The sequence below is a fragment of the Coturnix japonica genome, chromosome 5, assembly GCF_054131305.1.
Source record: "Coturnix japonica strain WE chromosome 5, WE-NBRP24, whole genome shotgun sequence".
Lineage (NCBI taxonomy): Eukaryota > Metazoa > Chordata > Aves > Galliformes > Phasianidae > Coturnix > Coturnix japonica.
Genome location: NC_140667.1, coordinates 11,911,499 through 11,933,141, shown reverse-complemented (window position 1 = coordinate 11,933,141; position 21,643 = coordinate 11,911,499). Strand labels below are relative to the sequence as shown.

Genomic DNA, 21,643 nt, shown 5'->3' with positions numbered 1-21,643 from the left:
TTGAGAATGGTGGGGTTTGCTTCAACTTGACAGGTTCCACAGGGAGATCTCCTGTTTTCCATCTAGGTTGGGTGCTATCATCCTGATCACTGCCTAACTGGAATTAGCCTTCATGTTGTGTGCAGAGGACAGGTAGGCCATTCCAAGTACCACATGAATCACAGTCCCTCATTTGACCGCAACATTTTTAGACATACTATTAAAAAATGTCAGATTTGGAAACCTTTCATTTGACATTTATCTGAACAACCACAATGTAACTGTATGAAAATGTCAAAGGAGAATAAAGCTGTATTCTTACCTGTACAAATATCAGATGAACGGTTGTTTCCTCTGATATTTAGGGTCTGAAAGGGTAGAGGTCAAGTGAGGTGCCTCCCCTCACAAAGGTTAGTGGTGAGGGGTGGTGACGAACCAGGATAGTGGAGAATTCTAAGGAAACAGCTCTCACCCACATCATGGGGCTTGTTGTCCTATGATACTCTAGGCAGTGTCTCAAAGAGAATCCCAAGGTAGCTTTGATGCTTTGCCAACAAAATAGCTATATCCTGCCTCCTCCCCCAAAGGCTGCTTGTCCCTAACAGTTGGTTTTGAGATTTTGTTTATTTGGACTTTTCCTGTGAAGAAAGAGGACTTTTCCCTTTCTAGCTCCATTTTTCCCTTATCTAAGTAAGAAAAACTTGCTTGCTTCTCTCTTACTCTCTGAACTTTACTCAGATATCTATCATGAGGGATATTGTGGTTTTGAGCTTCAGCACATGCAGTCCAGGTTTTCAGAGGTTCAGTAATTATTGGAAGCATGTTGTTTGAATTGCTTCCTGTTTTTCAATTTGAGAGTAAAAGCTAATTTTTTTGAAGAGGAAATACAAAAAATGACTGTCTGTGTAATTTCTTGCATTCATTGAGCTATGAATATGCAGGTTTCTGCTGAAATTGATCATTGTTTGGAAGTTATGTCAGTGTCCTCTTTGATACTCATGATCTGTAAGTACTTAGATGTCTAATTCCTACTGACATCACTGTACAGCCAAGCAGAGCACTTTTCCACAGCTGTCAGTCACTCTGTCTCTAACCTTTTATATGTCAATGTTTGCTTCTTGCAAGGTCATAAAACTTTAGGGGATTTAGGTTGCACAAGACTGGCACTTGAGGTTTGCAACTACCAGTAGGGATACCAAGGTAGCTGTAACTTACAGTCTCTTTTATAAACCTCTTATATATTATGTTGTACTGTTAGTTCAGAAAGTGAATTTAAACAAGTGGTTAATTCCCAAGCCTATCAATACTAAATTATTTTAACAGTGTTTACCCATTAAAAATAGTAAGACACCATTCTATTCCTAGAGTCAGTGCATTACAAAGTCACCACTTTACAAGTCACACATTCAAGCTCAAAGCAGATTCCTGAGAAGATGCCACAGATGTCTGTGGACTTCATGCTGCCAAATTACCCTGTGATCTCTGTCAGGCCTACATTTACAAGGAATCCTGACACACTTATTTCTAGAGCTTGTCTTTTGCATTGAGTGTCTCAGAAGACAACAGCACATCAGTACCATTGTGGATGACTGACTTTGGTGTGAAAGTGCACTCAATTTTATCTCACAACCTTGCACTGAAATACTATCTGTGGATGTCTGCTCCTTTAACTATCAGAATTTGGAGAAGAGAGATGAACCCAGGTATTCTAATCTCCTGGTGAGTGCTCAACTGATTAAACTACTAGTTATATTAAAGATTAATTCTATTTGAATAGGGATGGCAAAGATTTAAATGAAAACATCCAGATTCTGTATACCCCTCATACTGAGAACAATTACTGTACTTTTTGGAACTCATCTCAGGTACCAGTACAATAGAATTACTTCCCCAGTAATCTTTTGGCAAGCCACTTTATATGTAAAAACAGTGGTGTATTATTAATCTAATACTGTTATATTCATATTTCCAGAACAGCCTAAATTTGTTCATTGATCTTTAAAAAGATCCCAAAAGTCAGTTTGTCTATGAATGACACCATAGCACTGTAACAGCATTAGGTCTCAGCTTGGGAGCCAAAAGTCTACCATACATAAACCAACCATTGAAATTCTTCCTCTAAAGCATAAAAGAACCCTTAGTTTTTTAACCACCTGTAAGTATGCAAATAACGCTCCCTTATAAGATCTGAAACATGTTGTCTTGTGAAATGATTAACACTACTATAAATTTGGAAATGTTGAGATTCGCAGCTCCAAGTGCAGATTCTCTTACATACTCAAAATGCAGACTTCAAAATTCAAACATAGTAAGAAATGCTATTTCACAACATCTGCTTCAACGTGATAACAGAATGACATAATTGTGGTCTAAGAGCAGAAACCAGGAAAAGAGCTGCTATTTCATCTTATTCCCACTGAAAATAAATAAACAAACAAACAAACCTTTACAAGTCATTCCTCCACTACCTGACTGGTAAATCTGTGTGCAATAAAATAAAAATATAAGCTAAATATAGTTAAAATAATAAAATAAAACCACTGGCTTGAACAATTAGACTGCAAGAGAAGGGGAGAGGAGGTAAGGGAAACACCCCAGATTACCCAGGGTCTCAAGGGAATATGTTTTGCATGTCCTGTATAACACATATTTTACCTGTCCATCTCAGTATCCTAGTAATGCTATAAATCTGAAAAGCCCTCTGTAGGCAGATCCTTGGCAAGTTTCTAGGAGATTTAGAGCTGAGAGCACCTTCAACCCTTCCTTTCATATTTCATTTCCACTCCTCTATCAGAATTAGGATTCTTACTGTACTGCGGTGTCTTCATTGTCTGTAAAAGCATGGGACCCTCTAAGTCAAAAACTTACGTATGTATTTCGTATCCTGAACAGCAGGAAGACTCTCCCGGAAGGCAATGAGACGTCTCTTTCTTCTGTGTTGCATGCTGGATCCTCTGACGATCTCTACTCCCTCAATAACCTGATCACAGGGTAACCAAGGTATTAAGTAGAGCAAGGAATTCCACAATCTAAAACATGATTTTGTAATGCTGCTTAAGGATATCCAAAGTCTGAATGCAGTTTCTCTTGGTACTTTACAAGACTTTTTTTTTTTTTTTTTTTTCCTTAATTTCACTGAAATTTCACTCCTGCACAAGCAAAAGAGTTTAGCTTAGGTCCATTTTGTCTGTGAATACCTTGTATTAACCTTTTCAATCCAGCAGTGAGTAAGGATGACGTAGAAGGTCCTAGAAACGGACTTGAGTTGTATCTTCCCCATAAGATATATTAGTAAATTCAACATCTTTCTGTATTAAACTCTGCAAACATAGGAAGATGTGTGAAATGAACAAAGTATGTGTATATAAGCATGATGGGTAAAGAGTGTTGATGTTGAACCTGAAATGAAACTAAGGAAAGCATATGATGTGTGAAACATATGGCAATGCATATGTATGAAGTTTGGATCAGGATATGCATCACAAAATAGTAATAGTTTTTTTTTATTCTGGGAGCAGAGAGTGATAAAGCAAAGGGGAATAAGAACTTCACACTAAAAACAAGAGAAGTTGGAATCTCCTTCCTCTTTGCTATTTGGCATTTCCTCTTGAGAGAAGTGGAGGAAGTATTTAAATATTTTATAACCTTCCTTATTGGAACATACATCTCTTTATTACATTTTTGGAAGCATGTGTTCTATTTGAGATCATTATGGATGTATAAATATTTTTAGGAGATGATTATCCTCTGTATGTAGGTGGGGAAGAACATCGAATTAGTGAGATCTTGCTTTTGTGGGTAACAGAGCAGCTGGCATTATCCCTCCTTTCCTCCGCCTCCTTAGCTAAGGGAAAACACCTCTCATCCTCAACTTTAATTCCCAGAATAAAATAAAAGATGGTTTAATGGTTTTTACTTCTCTCTTTCCATCTACTTCAGGTAATACTGAAATTTGTTTGCAGTTCTTTCATTAGACTGCTATGAAAGCATAGGTAACAAAAAGGAATGGCACAGATTTAGACTGCTTCCCTTACTATATTTCTCCTTTCTTCTCAAAAACATGTGTTTATGGCGATTCAAAAATGGCACCTAATCTTTTGTACCCTTTACACACGAGCATCCAAATTCAGACACTCATCAGGAGGGCCACTTGCTTTTTATCTAGTATATGAAGCATAGATCACACCATTGTGAGAATTCATTGTATGTGCAACTGCCAAATGAAGCTCCATGGCCTTCCCCATCAGTATTCACTGGTGCTGGAAATAAAAATATTAACCAGTGTCACTGAAAAAAATATTATATCTCCCAGTTCTTGTAAAATAGAAACATATATTAAAGGAAGCTACTCAAGATCACTGTTCCTTAAAGGCTACAAAGACTTTGTTTTCCCTTCTCTATACAAAGATGTGGCAACAGAGCAATGAATAGCAACAGTAGTATGAGTCTAGTTTAACCAACTGAAGCCTTGAAATCTTAAAATTGCTTTTATCTTCTATTTTATAAATAGAGGCATTCAACAAAGTTAAAACTTCATATTGCTTAAAGGCCTACTCTATTCACCTCTCCTCTCATATACTGTTTTCCTGACTACATACCTTATTTGCTAATGTTTAAGTAACCACATTTAATGGAACAATGCCGAACTACATTGCACCTGAAAATCTGGCTCAGCGTCTTCTTCAAGAATCCAGTGCCAAAAGCCAACTTCATCTTTTCATAAAAGTCTGACAACTGTCCCTCATTTTAAATCATGGATAAAAGGATGAGTGTTTACATCTAAACAGAAAAAAAGAATTTGCCAGGGAATCCAAAGGCTCAAAACAGGGTGAAAATGAAAGTAAAATGTCAACAGGCAAGAAACAGAGTCTCGCTGTTCTATTACATTCAACAAACTAATTTTACTACAAAATTAGGACTAACAGAGTGAAGTATCTGTGCTAAACTGGCCATGACTGACACTGCAGTGTATTTTCAAATTAAGAGGGCTAACAACATAATTCAAGCAAGTAGAGACAGACACAAAATCATCATGATAGTTGAGTTCTTCATTGTAAATGAGCTAAGGAGATTTATCTCTAATTTGACAGACAGACTGCAAACTATGGGCTGATGTTTCTTATTCATTTCCTTTTAAAGCTTTAATACGAAATACAATATTTTAGAATGGATTCAGCTACTAGAAAAAAAAAATATAATATATAATATAATAATATCTAATATAATATATAATAATAATATTTTACTTTATTCATCTAATGTATGTAGTTTTCACTTTGGCTCCTTATAAAGACTGGGGGTAATATATAAATTTTAAATCAAGAATTATGCTTGGAGTTTTGAAAGATGCCACATTCACTGCTCTTCAGATTACATGCTTGTGTAGTAGCCATGGCAATCTGCAGATTGAGAGCTGCTTTAATAAGTGCTCTGAAGAGCCTCTAATGCTTGTGTGTTTGCCAGCCTTTCCTGATTTCCCATCATTTCTCAGTTGGAAAGCAATAAAACTGAGGGATTCAGATTAAACAGTCATCTTGTAGTTACTGTATGCTTTTTAGCAGCTTGCTGGGCAAAGGTATAGTCCACACTTTTCGTGTCTTTCATGTCTTTTTTTACCTAACAAGGCTGCTCATTGCATCCCATTTTTTCATTCTATCTTATCACAAGTTAAATACAAAAAAAAACCCAAAAAAACCACAAAATAGTCCAGACCTAAAAAACAAACCATAGACAACAATTCAAAATACAATACATAACTAAAAAAATGATGCTAATTGTCAGATTCCACTTCTTAGTTTCTTTCCATGATTTATCACTTTGCCCAGTGTTAAAAAAAACACTTTGCATTTCTGTATTTGTACAGCTCCCAGTACAACTGGAATTAAACACTGATTAAGTCCTAATGTCATATAGAAACATTATTGTTGTCATCCATGTTAAACAAATGTATTTGCTTAAAAGTAAGTGCATTGAATAATCAACAATATTTAATAAATCCCTGCCTCTTACTTCGCTAATACAACATATGCTACATTAAAATGACATTGATGAAAATCTGAAATGATCTTATTATTTGTAGTAGAATTCATCCATGTTAATGTGGGTATTTACAGAGAACAAAAAACAAAAGTTCAAAATTCAATGGGAAAACAGAATAAATGGACGTTAGATCAGCTTGTCCAGGATAGATGTAAACCAATGAAACCCACTGATAATCCTCTACTACATTTTATTGCACTTCTAGAATACTTATTGCACTTTTAGAATACTTATTTACTACCGTTCTGCAGATGCACAAGTTAATTAAGTTGCTTCTGAGTAATACATTCTTTGTAAGCCCACTGTACTAAAAAGTCATGAACTGCAAAGTCTTAATTTCTTGAGATTTTGATTCCATATGGTTTATCAGATATGGGTGCAAGAGCGAGCTGACTGCTTGCAAGAGAAGTGTCACTTTCTGGTCACTGGAATCTGATTATGAAATATGTACATGCAGAACATTCCAAAATAGCATAATTGTCACTCTGCATGTCACTATTGTCTCTGTATCATCGGTTTTAGAATCATTACACAAAATGAACTGCATCAACCTTTTGTTTCCTTCCCTATCTTTTTTTTTTTTTTTTTTTTTTTTTTTTTAAGGCAACCCAGGAAGTTCCTGATGGAGTTGAGATGGAGCAGTAAGTACAGATTTTCCCAAGTATCCCACAGACACGTAAGTCATTTGGTTCATATGTGGGTGGTCTTTGACTTATTCATCTAGTTCTGTTATAGACTCTCTAACACATCCAACCCAATTAGACAGATGCACAGTGTGGTCTTTACAAAATATCATTCAGCCTTGCATCTTGCAACAAGCAATTACAAGTCATCTTCAGGGCACTGATTTATCTCTCATTGCCCTACCAATTTAATGACCCTATGATTTATACTGATTATGGAAGTCTCTACTTGGCAACCAAAGTAATTATCCATCAATCTTAAATTCTTTAAGGGAAGAAAATGTTTATTTTCTGTCTGCATAATAAGTTTTATGTCATTTTTAATGTCATGACTCCCACATGCATTGAAGATATATGTAGTGACTCCTAATGTCTCACAGAATGTCAACTGAAAATGCAATTTGACAACAGGCTTATAGTTGCTATTGTCTGAATACTTGCCATTATATAATGAAGATGGTTAAGTCCTCTGCTTGGAAACTCATAGATTATCCTAGCACAAAATGACGGACAAATATCTACAGTCCAGTCATGATGCCCCATACAAAACCCCAGTGAGAAAAAAAGTGAGAAAAATAGTAGATTTTTTTTTAGTACATTTAAATATCACTTCTAGACACAGAGACTGAAGATCATCTGCATGGACCATACCTCAGCATAAAGGGGTGGAGCAAAAGACCTCTCATTGCCTCTCTGTCACTGCTCTTTTAAAGTTGTCTGATGTTGATACTCAACTAAAGTTGAGTAGGGATTCCAGCACAGTGTCCTTATTTATTTTGAAAGAAAATGGGCTTTATTTGACTAAAAATGTAAATAAATAAATACTAGGCTCAGTTGCCTTATTTTCAGACTAAAATATTCTACTTGGTTTTCTACAGAGGTCATGTAATTTTGCATTTATTCTTTTTAATTCTTAACTGTAAAGTTCCTTATAAATTGAAGCATAGAAATTTCAAGAAAAGTTGTTTGTTCATGTAAAATTAACAGATTTTAGACATTTCATTTGGTATTCAGGATTCTGGTGTAAAAGAACAGAAAAATAATATGAAATACAGGAAGCTGATCGATTTCAAGCAGAAGTGTTAATGGAACCTTACTAAACAGAGCATTTCCCCATGCAGCCTCACAACAATGTTTGAATATTTATCTCATTGAGCCAGTTTAATTGTGAAAACTTCAATAGCTGTTTAATAAACTTTCATTTAGATACAATCAAATGCAAGGTGATGTGCATATAGCAGATAATGCTGTATATCTGATTTACCAGGATGGATGGAAATGCCTTTTACCAAATGAGTCAACATATACAAACATCAGGGTTATCACTGCTCCCAAAGTTATGCTTTGCTCAGGTATGTAATTTAATCCTGGCATTCACAAAATGAAAACAACTGATGAGGATCAAAGATGTAGAATCACATGAAATTACTGGATTATCAAATTAATTTTGACTGTCACTTTTGAAATGAGTTTTAAATTAAAACTAAATCACAACTTAATCACAACACTTTTATTAGTTGCTCAAGCTAAAATGCCGCTTAGAAGTAGTTTGCCTATGTGAGAACACATGTTCAGTAGAAGACTTTATAACAGAGTGCAAGATCATCAAACAAAGGTCTAGGATGAATAAGTGGCCCTGATAATGGCTTGAACAAAACATGAGTTTATTATGCTTGGATTATGTAAGTTACTTTGAATTCCACCTCCCCCCAACCCCCCCCCCCCCCCCTTTTTTTTTTTTTTTTTTCCAGGTAGGAATGTTTGTGGAATACCCTTAAGATTGGGAAATATTTTTGGACAATCTGAAAAGCAGTTATTTTCCAATTATTTTAATATATCTTTAACAGTTGGTACATTCTAACATGAGACTTCAAGCAGTGAAATATTGGTGTATGATTAATATGAGGGTGATGTTCTATCACCTTTAGTCGATATCCACACTTCAAAGCTTTGTACTATTTTCTATATACTCGATTTTGTATGTACCAAGCATATAGTCAAGGAAATTTACAATATAATTCTAACAATTTTTTTCCATTAAATATTAAAATGTATCCCGTACCTGAATGTAGCCCTTAATACATACTTTCTTGAAATAAATGAATTTATTGCAGTTTACAGCATCCCGAAATTGCTTTTTCTATCTGCATTTCTGCTTTGGTAATCCCCCTTCAAATCATTTTTCTTACACTGCAGATAAATTCCAATCAACATTACAGAGACCTTGATTTTAGATAAAAGCTGTTAAGATAAATTCTGGAAAAAAAAAAGCACATAACTATATTTGCAAAATCATTCAGGTAGCCTAACTTTCCTGCTTGCCCCTCTTCCTACATAAGTGCCTTGTATTTGGTATTTCTAGGGACCTATCACTTGATATCTAGAAGCATTACTTGTTAATGGAATTTTTTAAGACACTGGATCACACTATAAGACAATTCTGAAAGATTTATTTGGACCTGGCATGTGAGGCAGATTCCCCCACCAAAGAGAGATGAGCAAAGAGAGAAAGGGAAACTTCACGGCATTTAAAAACATTTTTGAGACCTACATGGTGATTCACCAGTTAGTTTCATCAGAACTGATTGAAAAGTTAAGCATGTCTCACATATCACAGGCATGCGGTCTTTGCAAACACTCACAAGGAGAGGAAGGAAAAATACAAATGGTATATTTCATCTTAATTATTTCCCTAAACTTGATCCATGTTTTGTAGAATACAATGCAGTAGGCATATAGAAGGAACAAAACTTACGGAAACTGTGACATGCTTTTCCTGTGGGTTTTTATGTTGTTATTTAGCGCTAATAACATTCCTACTACTTACTGTTTCAAAGTATTTTAACATGAAAAATACAAGAAAGTTTGGTTATGTTGGAAATGTCAGGGCCTTTGGGAAGAAAACATGGAAAACAGCTGTTTGTAGTTTAAGGTTACAATGTAATTAAGCCAATGGGACTAATATTACTTATATGTCGTTTCTTAAGAAGCAGCTGTTCCTCCCACCTCCTGATTCACTGATTGGATCCTGTGTATTTTCCACCCCCATAACACCGTCTCCTTGTCAGTATAAGCTGCTTCTGTCTAGTAAACTGAAAGCGAAGTTCATTCTCAAAGCCTCAATGAATGGAGGCTGCTAAAGACACTGTCATTCTTTACCCTTGCATGTAATATTAGGAGGTTGGTTGTGTCCTGCTTGTTTTGCTTGATCAGAAATTTAGCCCATCTTACAGTTAGAAATACAATACTGTAAAGGAGGCTCGTATTACCTTAAAGAAAGTCACAACAGGATCTAGAAAAAGGAGGTCTGTCCTGTAGAGTGGGGCAAAAAAGGGGCCTGTTTAACTTCATTTTCTGACCTTCCTCATTTTGGGGGAAGTTGTGGAGTATTAGTAGCTTTAAGGTTGTGTTTGAGTAACATACTCAAAATATGATATGAGGCACTTCATCAAAAAGCGCCATCTCTGTGCTGAATATATAATAGTGGCGTTTCAAGTGAGGTCAGAACGTGGTACGTGGAATACAAATTTTCAGAAGAAACTGCAGATATGTAAATGCTTTGAATTTGCAAGTACAATCTGTTCTTTCAACTCATTAGTTTATACTTAATGCCCTGCCAAATTGCCAATTATAATACCCTGAAAGATACAGTCTTAAGCAAACTGTAGAAAAGTGACATTCATAACAATAGATTAATGCCAAGTTTTTTAATATCAGCTGAAAGATACGGGCAGCTTGGGTTGAAGGAGGTAATGAGTCAGAAGACTTGGGGTTATCCATTTGGATACCTCTTCTTTGGTTCCATTTAATTTTTGGTATGGGTTGCTTTAAATACCATAGACCAGAATCTTTTCAGTGGTGATTTTGCACTATGTGAAATGCACCATGGAGCTCCATTCAGGGAATTCCACTTTTTGTCATTAGCCTGAGACACTTAAACCATGATTTGCAAGGATGCTGAGCATGCTTGATTTCCCAAGGCTGCAATGAAAGCATCAGGTTTTTTGCCATTCCTTTTCTAAATTTTTCAGATCATCAATAAGCTGAGTATGTAACCTCTTATCTCACTGAAGCAAAACTGAGGAACGTAGCACTCTTTGAAGAAACTGCTCAGCTACAGAACTCTGGGCCCATCTCATGCTCTCACCAAATTGCAAAACACTCACTGATTTTGGTACTCAACATTTAGCTGTTGAATCCTGGATTTTTTCTTTTCTTAGAAACAACGTGCAACCACAGCTTTGCAAACAACATGACTGCATATTTTAGGTTCATAAGAAATGGTCCTTTATAGACAGAATGCAGTCTTCCCTCCAACAAAGTGCTTCCCTAGAATACTGGACAAGAATTCACTCTACAAATTCCTTTAAGCACATATAACTATGTTTATATCCATGCACATACTGGGGTTCACAGCATCACGAAAATGTAACCAAACCACTTAGCTGCAAAATTCCACTGCAGTTAACAAAGCTGTATATACCTGGCTAAAGGGTTTATTAGCAAGACCTGGTGCAGTGCCCTCTGAATTCAGTAAAATGTTCAGAAGAAAATAACTGGAATGCATACAAACTATATGGAGGAGGAGGGGGAGGGGGGGGGGAGGGAGGAAAGGATATTTGCCATTCCAAGCATCACAAAATACTGGATGTGAGAGATTCCCAGTGTGAAAAGTGCTGGTGATGCTTCTTTTAGCCACACTACTGAATCACCCCTATGCCAGGCTCCATCTGTAGAATCCTTACTAACATTGATATTCTAGGGCTTTGTGCTATCTTTTTTTAAAATTATTTTTAAACTTTAGCCTTCCTTATAAAACTGCAGGAGAAAGGGGAAGTCTCAGAAGCCTGATTTCATCCAGGAACTACAGTAGTGTTTATTTTTTTACTTGTGGGAAGGGGCAGAAATGCAAACTCAACATGAGTTTACTTGAATTTCAGACTGTATCAGTAAAATTACATGTGTAGAACTGAACATTACCTATGAAATCAGGGAGTCATTTGAAGTTATTTTTTCCTTTAAGAACACTGAATATCCAAGTCAAGCTTACAATAAGTTAAACACCATAACTCACACTGTACTTAAAAATTTCTATGCTGAAGGTTGTCCAAGTCCAAAAGTCTGCTGGAATAACGGATCATTCCTTCATAAAGATTTACAATAACTGAATCAAAACATATCACAGAATCACAGGGGTTGGAAGGGACCTCTAGAGATCATTGAGTCCAACCCCCCTGCCAAAGCAGGCTCCCTACACCACGTCACACAGGTAGGCATCCAGGCGGGTCTTGAATATCTCCAGAGAAGACTCCACCACCTCCCTGGGCAACCTGCTCCAGTGCTCCATCACCCTCACCATAAAGCATACCTTGCACACATTCGTGCGGAACTTCCTATGCTGAAGTTTCAGCCCATTTTCCCTTGTCCTGTCCTACTGAAAAGAGACCAGACTCACCACTATGGCTCCCACACCTCAGGTATTTATAAACCTGGATCAAGTCCCCTTTCAGCCTTCTTTTCTCAAGGCTAAACAGACCCAGTTCCCTAAGTCTCTCCTCATAGAGGAGATGCTCCAGGCCCTTCACCATCTTTGTGGCCCTCAGCTGGACTCTTTCCAGGAGATCCCTGTCTTTTTTGTACTGGGGAGCCCAGAACTGGACACATTAGTGTCTGACTGATGATTTGTGCAAAGAGATAGAATCCACAGTAGGCAGTAAGTGATGTAATATAATCAAGTAGAAAATAAGCAGTTATTGAAACAAAATTATACATGATGTGAAATGCTTGTGGTTTACTTTGTTCACATTCATGCTATCAAAAAGCCTGAACAATCACTGTATATACCCTAACTGCAAAAGATGCTAACAAAAACTGCAGAAGTGCTGACAGCTAGGGAGCGTTCTGATATCCTTCAGTCAGTTCAAGGGAGTGGTAGTGCAGATGGGTAATGTGTAACCTTCTCAAGTCTAGCAGTATTGCATCAATACAATTTACCAGAGTAGCTGCACCATCACTGCAAATCATGCTGTCCACTAACCTTGCCAAGTAGCACAATGGTTTTGCATAACAAATGATTCAAAACAGAATTTTGCTTAATGTACCAGTATATAAATGTCTCTGATAAAAGGTTTGTTGATTTTCAGCAACATCGCCAACAACTATATTTTAAAAATAGTACTGAGCTATCTCTCTTACAGCCTGAAAGGTAATAATGATTTCTGTGAACATTAGCAAGTTAAGCCTTGATGCAGTCCCATAAGATACTATTACTACGTATTTACACAAGGAGAGACTGTATCATAGAATAGTGTAAGCTATTTCTGCAAGTTCTCTAAGAGAGCTAAGAATAATAAATCGTCAGAACAATTTTCTTTTTCTTGGCAATTGAGTATTTAAAGAAAAATCCACATAACATGTGGGTAAAACTAGGTTATTTGGCTCGGCTTGTGGATCTAGGCTTAAATTCTGATAAATTCCTGTTTATTTAAAATCTACCCAAAGACCTATTTCTAGAACATACCACACAAAATCTGTTCATTTCCTCACAGTTCCTACAGTTCATAATTGAGAAAGAATAGCTAAAGCATACAATTATTTGAATTTCATTATGTAGGAAAAGATGAAAGACGGAAGAATAAGTGAGAGAAAAACTGCAGAATTAACAAAAAGGGTCAGATGGTAAAAGCCATCAAAGAGAAAATGTCAAGTGCTGAAATAAAAATGATAGAAGATAATTAGGAAAGCTATCATATGAGTATCTTAGTAAGACATGCAACTGAAAATAAAATGATAAAGATGTAGAGAAAAAATGACTAAGATAAAATAATAATAATGAGAGAGAAACCTGCAATGCTTCCAAAAAGTGCAGGCAGAGTACAAAGAAATAGGAAGTGGAAATGAAGTTATGTGCCAGCTATTAGCAAATACCATGAAAATCATGACCCAAGACTGCAGATAACAGAACAATGATTTCCAGATAACAAACATTGTCAGAAGGTAAAGAAATTAGACAGGGGGAAGAAGCAAAGCTGAGCATGTGTTTCAGTTCTGCATGCAACAGAACAAAATGACTAAATGAAACACTGAAAGTGTGTATGGCTGAAAAACAGAAAACCAGTGATCACTAAACATGTTTTGTGGGCTTCTGCAACATGGGTTTAAATGGTAATCTCCTCAAGAAGAATCACAGCTTTATTAAAAAACATGCTATTAATCATAAACTATCTGGCAAAACATATTCCTGCATTTCACACATCACTCTTCACCTTGACCACTGTTTCCTGCCCTTTGTGACAAAATTTATTGTCTCTTGAGTTGTGGCAATCTGAAGCATTTACAGAACTATGCTAGAGATTCAGACAATTATCTTTTTTCAGAGTAAATAACACAACAGAAAGCCCTGAAGGAGTTTTTCTAACCAAGGTCACTCTATGCGCAGGATTGCTGGCACAATCAAAACAGTGGCACAGGCACTCATGCTCACAGTTTGCAAGTGGGACTATCATGCCACCACAACTCACCCAGATGAAAACAAAAGAAGAATCTGTGCCACGTCACAGAAATACTAGTGGAAAAAGGGAAACATTTCTTCTTTCACATCACCATCAGTGAACACGTAAGTATGGCTCTTAAAATCCCTTTCTTATGCACTGAAGTGAATAAACAAAATGAAAGATACCCTTTGATTGTTAGAATTTATTTGCCTTGAACAAAGAGAAGAGAGATAATACTTTTTTTCTCCTGTCACTGCTTATTTGTGAGTGAAGGGACATCTGGGAAGTTACATTTATAGAACAGAATAATTCATCATGGAAAGAAAAATCCTTTAGATATATGTGTATGGTACAAAAGGCAATATGTAAACTGAAGATACAGTGAGAAAATTAGCTCAGCTTTTCTGAAAGGATGACTGGTTATTTGTTCTGTCGGGTTTCAATGGAACACCCTTCAAAATCTTTTAAAATATAAGCAATGTATAAATAAAATAAATTTATAAAAGTAAAATTTTATATATATATATATATATATATATATATATATATATATATATATATATAATACATACATATATATGTATATGTATGTATGTATAAAAAATAAAGAGTTGTGTCCATTGGAAGCACAAAAGGGAAAATATGAATTCTTTGTGCATCACAAACACAGGAAATTCTGAGAATGTTCTTTACCATCACTAAAACTTTTGACATAACCTTTGTCCATTCAAAGCATGCTGGCTTCTCATTCCTGCCCTTGCATTATCTCTCTTGTTCTCCTGGTATTTACATATTTACACATCCACACTATGAAGCAAAGTGGGGAACTGAACCCATTGACAAGTAAACCCATGGAGAAAGTCATGTTTTAGACTTGGTTGAGTTTCATCTGTTACATCTTTAGCTGTGCAGCTAGCTGCCCTCGCTGACTCAAAAAGTAGGGAGGAATTAGCAGCCAGAGGATGGACTATTAAACAAGCACTATTGCTGGAATAAGCTTATTAAAAAGAACATTCCAATATGGCCTCAGTTTTCTTGAATGTGAGTTGAATGCTAATCAGTTAACAGATTGCTTGTTGCTACTTTGATTTATTTTATTTATTTATTTTGAGTAGTCAGCTCAATTCTAGGGTACAACTTCCAACACTTTTGTCAAACTGTGGATAGCAGGGAACCTTCTAACTGTTAAAATGTTATTTTCAAAAGGATAATAGAGGCTTCAATTAAATTAATAGCTTAGATGTTAATGTTTTAACATACGCTCTATTTAAATGCCTGCATGGTTTAAACAGAGTTGAGTTGTTTGGTTTTCTGCTCCTGTGTAGCTGCCCAGTAAACTAAGAAAGAAAAATATTCAAGAGCCAATCAAAATCTGAGTATTCCTTTGATGACATATGGCACTGATAACTACACAGTGGCAGTGAAGCTGAGAATGCCTCAGGATTCAGGGAGCAGAAGTTTCTTACACAGACCAGCTCAGCTGAGCTGAGGAAGTGAACTATGTGATCTTTTTAATTAAAGAAGAAAAACAAAAAGAAAAAAAAAAAAAAAAAAAAAAAAAAAGGAATTAGCCTAGCAGGAATCCATAGTGTCTGACTTGACTAAGTGTAATTAAAAGCTTATGTTTTCAGGCACTTAGTATGAAACCATCAGAACTGCTTTCTTTGTTGACATGAGATTTATGATACTTGCATGAGATCTTATGTATTTTTACAACATGAAACACCCTGACCCTGAATTACTACACTTTTTAATCTTTACCTTTTAAAGCTCAAAGACAAGACATGATACGGCCTGCAGACCTCTTTTTCCCCCAAATGGTATGTATATGTCCTGTGTTACGTGTCTGAACCAAGAACAGTTCTACTAACCCGGGTTAGCAATTAACAATACCTATTAACCACCAAATAAGGAGAGACATTGTTCTTTCTTTGAGCTCTTATTTGTCTTCAAGAAATCTGCCTAAAAGAGACCTTAAACATTTTCCTGCTAAGTTTACTGTCTTTATGGAATATTGTGCTTTATGGAATTTTATAACAGATGTTTTTATAAAACCTATCAAGATGGTGTCTAAAGTTAAAATGGATATTGTAATTTTATACCATAATACTGATCTAATTAACATGCAAAGGGATTAGCTACTATGACACTGGATGCTATAGAAAACTCAGGTTATACAGATAATGAGAGACTGAAAAGAATTCATGATCCTCCAGGGCATGAATAAGAACAGCTAAGCTCAGTTTCTGCTCTAAACTGTTTCTTGTAGAAGCTCATCTCTCTTCACTGACTAAAGCGAGAGTTTCGAGAGATTTAGCCAATGCTATAATTAGCCTGTGTGCATTCCCACTAAGTACCAATTCATAGACTTCCATCAAATTCAGTGGAACCTACATCAAATTTGTAGAGCATTCCTCACTTACACAGCATAGCATGAAATAGTTTTGCAAACTAGGAATTCTATTATGTTGCTTGCTTGGTAGACTGGCATTCACAGCCTCAACCCATAATTCTTAATTAAAATTTAATTTCTAATATAGAATAAATACATCTGATACCCATAAATATTTATGAAACGTTAATAAAATGGTATAATCTCCAAGACATAAAATACTCTCACATCAGGTTTTGGAGGGAAAAATCTGTTTGAATATAAACAGTATCTGGCATTAAGTTACATGAAGACTGCTTCAAACAACTCGGAAAAGTATGTAATAGGCTACAATGTAGTGTGTAAGCTAAAAGAAAAATATTTGTCTGACACTCTTTCTGAAACTAATGGTTTTCTTGTTAAACCTGAAACATAAAGTTAGAAAATGAATACATGGAGGTAGGTCAAAGAATGGTATACAACGCTGGATATAAAGCAACACAAGTAAGTGCAAACATAAAAAAAAATAAATTGAAAAGCAAGTATTAAGAAACCCTGGGAAAGCGAGTGATTTGAGAAATCAACATTGAACACAGTCTGCACGCCAACATAGATCCCCTACATAAAAAAAATACCTGAGCTCAATTGTGAGACAAAGCTTATTACTTAGGCACATCCTAAAGCTCAAATACAAGGCAATAAGTTCACTCCAGCAAGGACAGCTTTGAAGCCATGGTTCCACAGTAGAACCTATTCCCATGTAAATCTCTCTCCTCCTTTCTCCCAGCATTACACACATGCAACTGTTTATGAAACCATGTGAACTATGTCATGGGACCTATCCAGCCAAAAAATAATCCTACAAAAAAAATAGCTACACAGGACAGGATCGAACTACTGACAGTGTGGGAGGAACAGTCTCACCTGGCCTTCTTACCAAGATAAACAGATGAAAAAATGAGGTCCAAATTAGCAACCAATTGCTTAATGTGCTATTCAAATACAAGTGTTCAGTACTCAGTGAACAGTTCATATACAAAGCAAACAGTGAGAGCCATTTAGCTTAGCTACTTTGGAAACAATCTCATCAGACTACGAACATGCCATACACTTACATCTCTTCTTCTGAAAGAGGAAATATTAGTTTCATGACAATATTGTATGTTTTCTAATCTTTTCTGTTGGGAAGCTGTCAGCAGTTTATGGCCCAGTTCTGTGACTAGCAGGGTGGAGGGATCCATAAATCCATGCCCTGGGAAAAAGGGGGAAAGGGTAGAGAGATGGGCCTAAAAACAACATCTGGGGAGAAACAACCTAATTTACTAAATAAGATATCAGAATGCAAGATAACATGCTATAATACAATGCAATATAATTAGAATTGAATGAGAGTGTCTGAAAACCAAAGGCCCTACTCTAATGCAATAAGAGACAAGGAACAGAGGCGAACCAGGCGATCAGAAACAAAAAGGCCATCAGGTGAACTATGAAGGTCTTTCATTTCTTCCCCAATTGGAAATGGTAACAGAACAAGGAACAGATCTCTGGGGGATATAGTTGTCTTCCAGCAAAGGTACCCAGAATTGGAGCATTAACCCTTCAACTCCCAGTGCACTACATGATGTTATGATGTGGAACACCGATAACCAAAAATCATAAAACCATGACAGAAGGTAATGCCATTTTACATTGGTCTCAAAGGTCTGTAATAAGCTGATCTGACACAGAGAAGATATTTGAAATAGATTTAGCTCTCCTGAGCTAAATCTGATTGTTTAATAGGAACATAATTTTTTTTTGGTTGATGAACCACACACCTTAAGTTCTTCAGACCTGAGTGGCAGCAAAGAAGAAAAAGGAATGAGGTACCTTTTCCATTATTTTCTTTTTTGCTTATCCTGTTCTAAAAGTTTTCTTCTAAAATTTTATACCTGCAGACTAAGGATGGAAAACTGAGATCTTCTGGTAAGCAGTGATGAACAACTGCAAAACATCTGAGGATACTCTAGCAAAAAGCTCAGTATAATTAAAAGAAAAACTGTCACCAAGGTTAATAAAAACATTACTTGGTATCTGAGCAGGTAGGAGTAATGAAAAAATATTATTAGTTATGGAGACAGAATAAAAACATAGATGAAAATAGGAAAGGTATAAGTCAGAGATATATTGAAATTAGTCTATTGAATTTGCATAGAAAAATGAGAGGCAGTCAGTCAGCCACCCTTACCAACTCCTCATGCATCAAAACTAAGAAAGAGAAGAATTATGTTTGGACATTTTTAAAAGGCCTGATACCGAGTATTTGTGCAGGAGTGTCCTGACTTCCCATTTAACACCATGATCATAAAGGCATCACTAAAAGGCAGAGCACTTATTCTTCTCTTAAGACAGCATTTCATTGATACCTCCTACAGTCCTGAAAGTCACGGAATCACAGAATTGTAGGGGTTGGAAGGGACCTCTAGAGATCATCGAGTCCAACCCCCCCTGCCAAAGCAGGCTCCCTACACCATGTCACACAGGTAGGCATCCAGGCGGGTCTTAAATATCTCCAGAGAAGGAGACTCCACCACCTCCCTGGGCAGCCTGTTCCAGTGCTCCGTCACCCTCACTGTAAAGAAGTTCTTCCGCACATTCGTGCGGAACTTCCTATGCTGTACTTTCATCCCATTACCCCTAGTCCTATCCCCACGCACTACTGAAAAGAGACCAGATTCCCCCTTATGGCTCCCACACCTCAGGTGGGGAATTTTGAAGAAAGGTGATGGCTGAAATGACACAAGCCATACCAAGTCCGTCACGTAAGAGATACTACCTTGCATTGCAATGTTAACTAAAACACAGAAAAGGTTGGTTTTTACAACTGCCACTTCTTTGTCTCTAAGTGTTAGCACATGCATATCTACTTTTACAGTAAACACTACTTATAATTGTTGTATACAGTCCTAGGTTATGCAAGTGTGATTTCTTAAAACTAAGCCATTTAAAGTGTTTTAAACAGTGCATTCAGGCAGAATTGGTGCAAACAAAAACCAAAACAATAATTCAAGTACTGGCTACTTATAGGAGCCCAGTTACTACCTTGGAAAGAAGGAGACTATGAATCTTTTCTTTTGTAGCTTTCAGAATTTTTGCACACTTTACAATGGCTAAATGATACTAGTGTTCATCTAATAATATTATCAAACACAGGAGTTTATTTGACACAGTGATAGTTTGATTGTCAGTTTAATTTTAACTCGATTTCCTGACTGCACTGCTTAACGCATTTCATTTAATTTTGTTAGGCCTTCAGTAAATTTGTCATTCTGTTCTATCATTCAAAATGCATCTCAGAACTAAAAAATCCTTTAAAAAACAAACAAACAAACAAAAAAACCCCCACATATATTGGAAGATTATATATGTATATATATAAGAATGAGAATATATAAGTAATTTTCTTTCGTTCCACCCCTGCCCTCAAGTTTATATGTACAGCATAAAAGTATTTTTACCTCTGAACATTTTGAAGTCTGCAACAATTGTACTTGCCAGCGAAGTACAACAGAGGGAGCAATGACATAAGCTTCAGCCTCCCGAGCCCTCACGTGTGGCCAAATCCTGACTTGGCAAGACAATTGAGATATACTCACTGACAGCCCAAAGCAATACAACTGCCAACAAAGCACAACTCAAAATAGAGGTTTATGCAGTGGAGTGCTATACCAGGAAGAAGATCAAGATCACATTATAGATCACCTGCTCTGCAACAACATGCTCCTTGTTTTGTTTTTCCAGGAACATGTATTTGGTAAGTATTACATAACACAAAGTAAAGATAGCTGGCCCTTTGTTACCGTTGATGGTCGCAAGACTGAGAGCTCTGCCAGAAAAAAACCTCTCCTACCAGAGGGATTCTTTAATGTCAGAATCCAGTTTCTTTGCCACTTCATGCAGCTAAACAGAAAGCCTTAACACAAGTTAAAACTACTAATGTACGTACTGAAACAAGAAGCAGTTCTGTAACATATATTAGTTTGACAGAATGCAACCTTACTTTAACAAAAAGGAAAAGCAACAGAATGGCAAGGCACAAAGACTCCAATTAAAGACAGGTTGGAGGCTCATTGTCTCTCTCAGGCTTAGCTCAGAAGCCCATTTTCACTGTTCTAAAACAGTATGACTGGGGTTGTCCTCCTCACATTATGTTTTGGTGGCCATAAAATTGCCCTTTAAAATGGTTGTCTTTGAATTAATTGAGTTGGTGAGCAACGAGAGTGAAGTTACAACTATTTGAATTTTGATAAGTTACTAATTATCTAGGCAGAAAGAGCACTGAATTTTATTTGTTTATTTATTTAGAGTGTTACTGCATACTGCTTTGCAAAGTTCTGAAGACGAGCTAAAGCAGTTTGTATGATCACGTAGTTTCTAAGTTACACAAAGGCAACAGAATGAATGTCTGCAATCACAGAAGAGATGCATCCTTGCACTATATTTGGAGGGCTCGGAATAGGTCCACAGAGGAAATGACCAAAGGAAACTGCAGCTGCAGCAATTCATAGCAGGAAAATATAATCCCTCATAGATCAGTCTGTGCCCTGGGTGCGCAGTATGAAAATGTCAGGTACTGCTCCCAGGAAGCTGCCCTATCTGCAGATTCCTCCCTCAGATTACTGCTATACTTCTTGCAAAAGAGGTAAATTCTGCTCCATTTCCCCAGGGTGATGCCTACCTGAAGTTTGTAGCTCTTTACACTCCCCACGTCTGAGCAACTGAGCTGACCTAATCTTGTCTCTAGCAAACATTCAGGATCGTGTTGTGTAGATTTTTTTACGCATGAATTTAATAAATGGATTTCCATCAAATATAAACCATCCAACAGAGGAACAGCTTGTATAAAGCTATGCACATATCTGCCGTCATCACAGATCACTCGGGCTTTGCTCTCATGGTTACCATGATATCATCACAATCCCTCTGAGTGCCTACCACTTTCTCTCTCACCACAAATGTCAATTATTAATGTCTGTTCATCATAAGGACACATCATCTAGAAATGTTTTCTGGTTTTTTCCTCCATATGTCATTAAAAA

General features: G+C 36.5%; 1 long non-coding RNA gene across 7 annotated transcripts in view; it reads right to left on the bottom strand.

The window, feature by feature from the left end:
- Positions 1–21,643, bottom strand: part of LOC107314326 (uncharacterized) — a 97,594-nt gene that overhangs the window by 12,659 nt on the left and 63,292 nt on the right. For 4 of the 7 annotated variants that reach the window (XR_014947015.1, XR_001555338.3, XR_014947019.1 and 1 more), the window contains exon 3: positions 2,848–2,959. The exons of 1 other annotated variant lie outside the window; for it this stretch is intronic. This is a non-coding gene — a long non-coding RNA (uncharacterized LOC107314326). Of the gene's footprint in view, positions 1–2,847; positions 2,960–3,187; positions 3,300–21,643 lie in introns of all 7 variants that reach the window. 2 more of the 7 variants (XR_014947017.1, XR_014947016.1) reach the window with 1 other exon arrangement.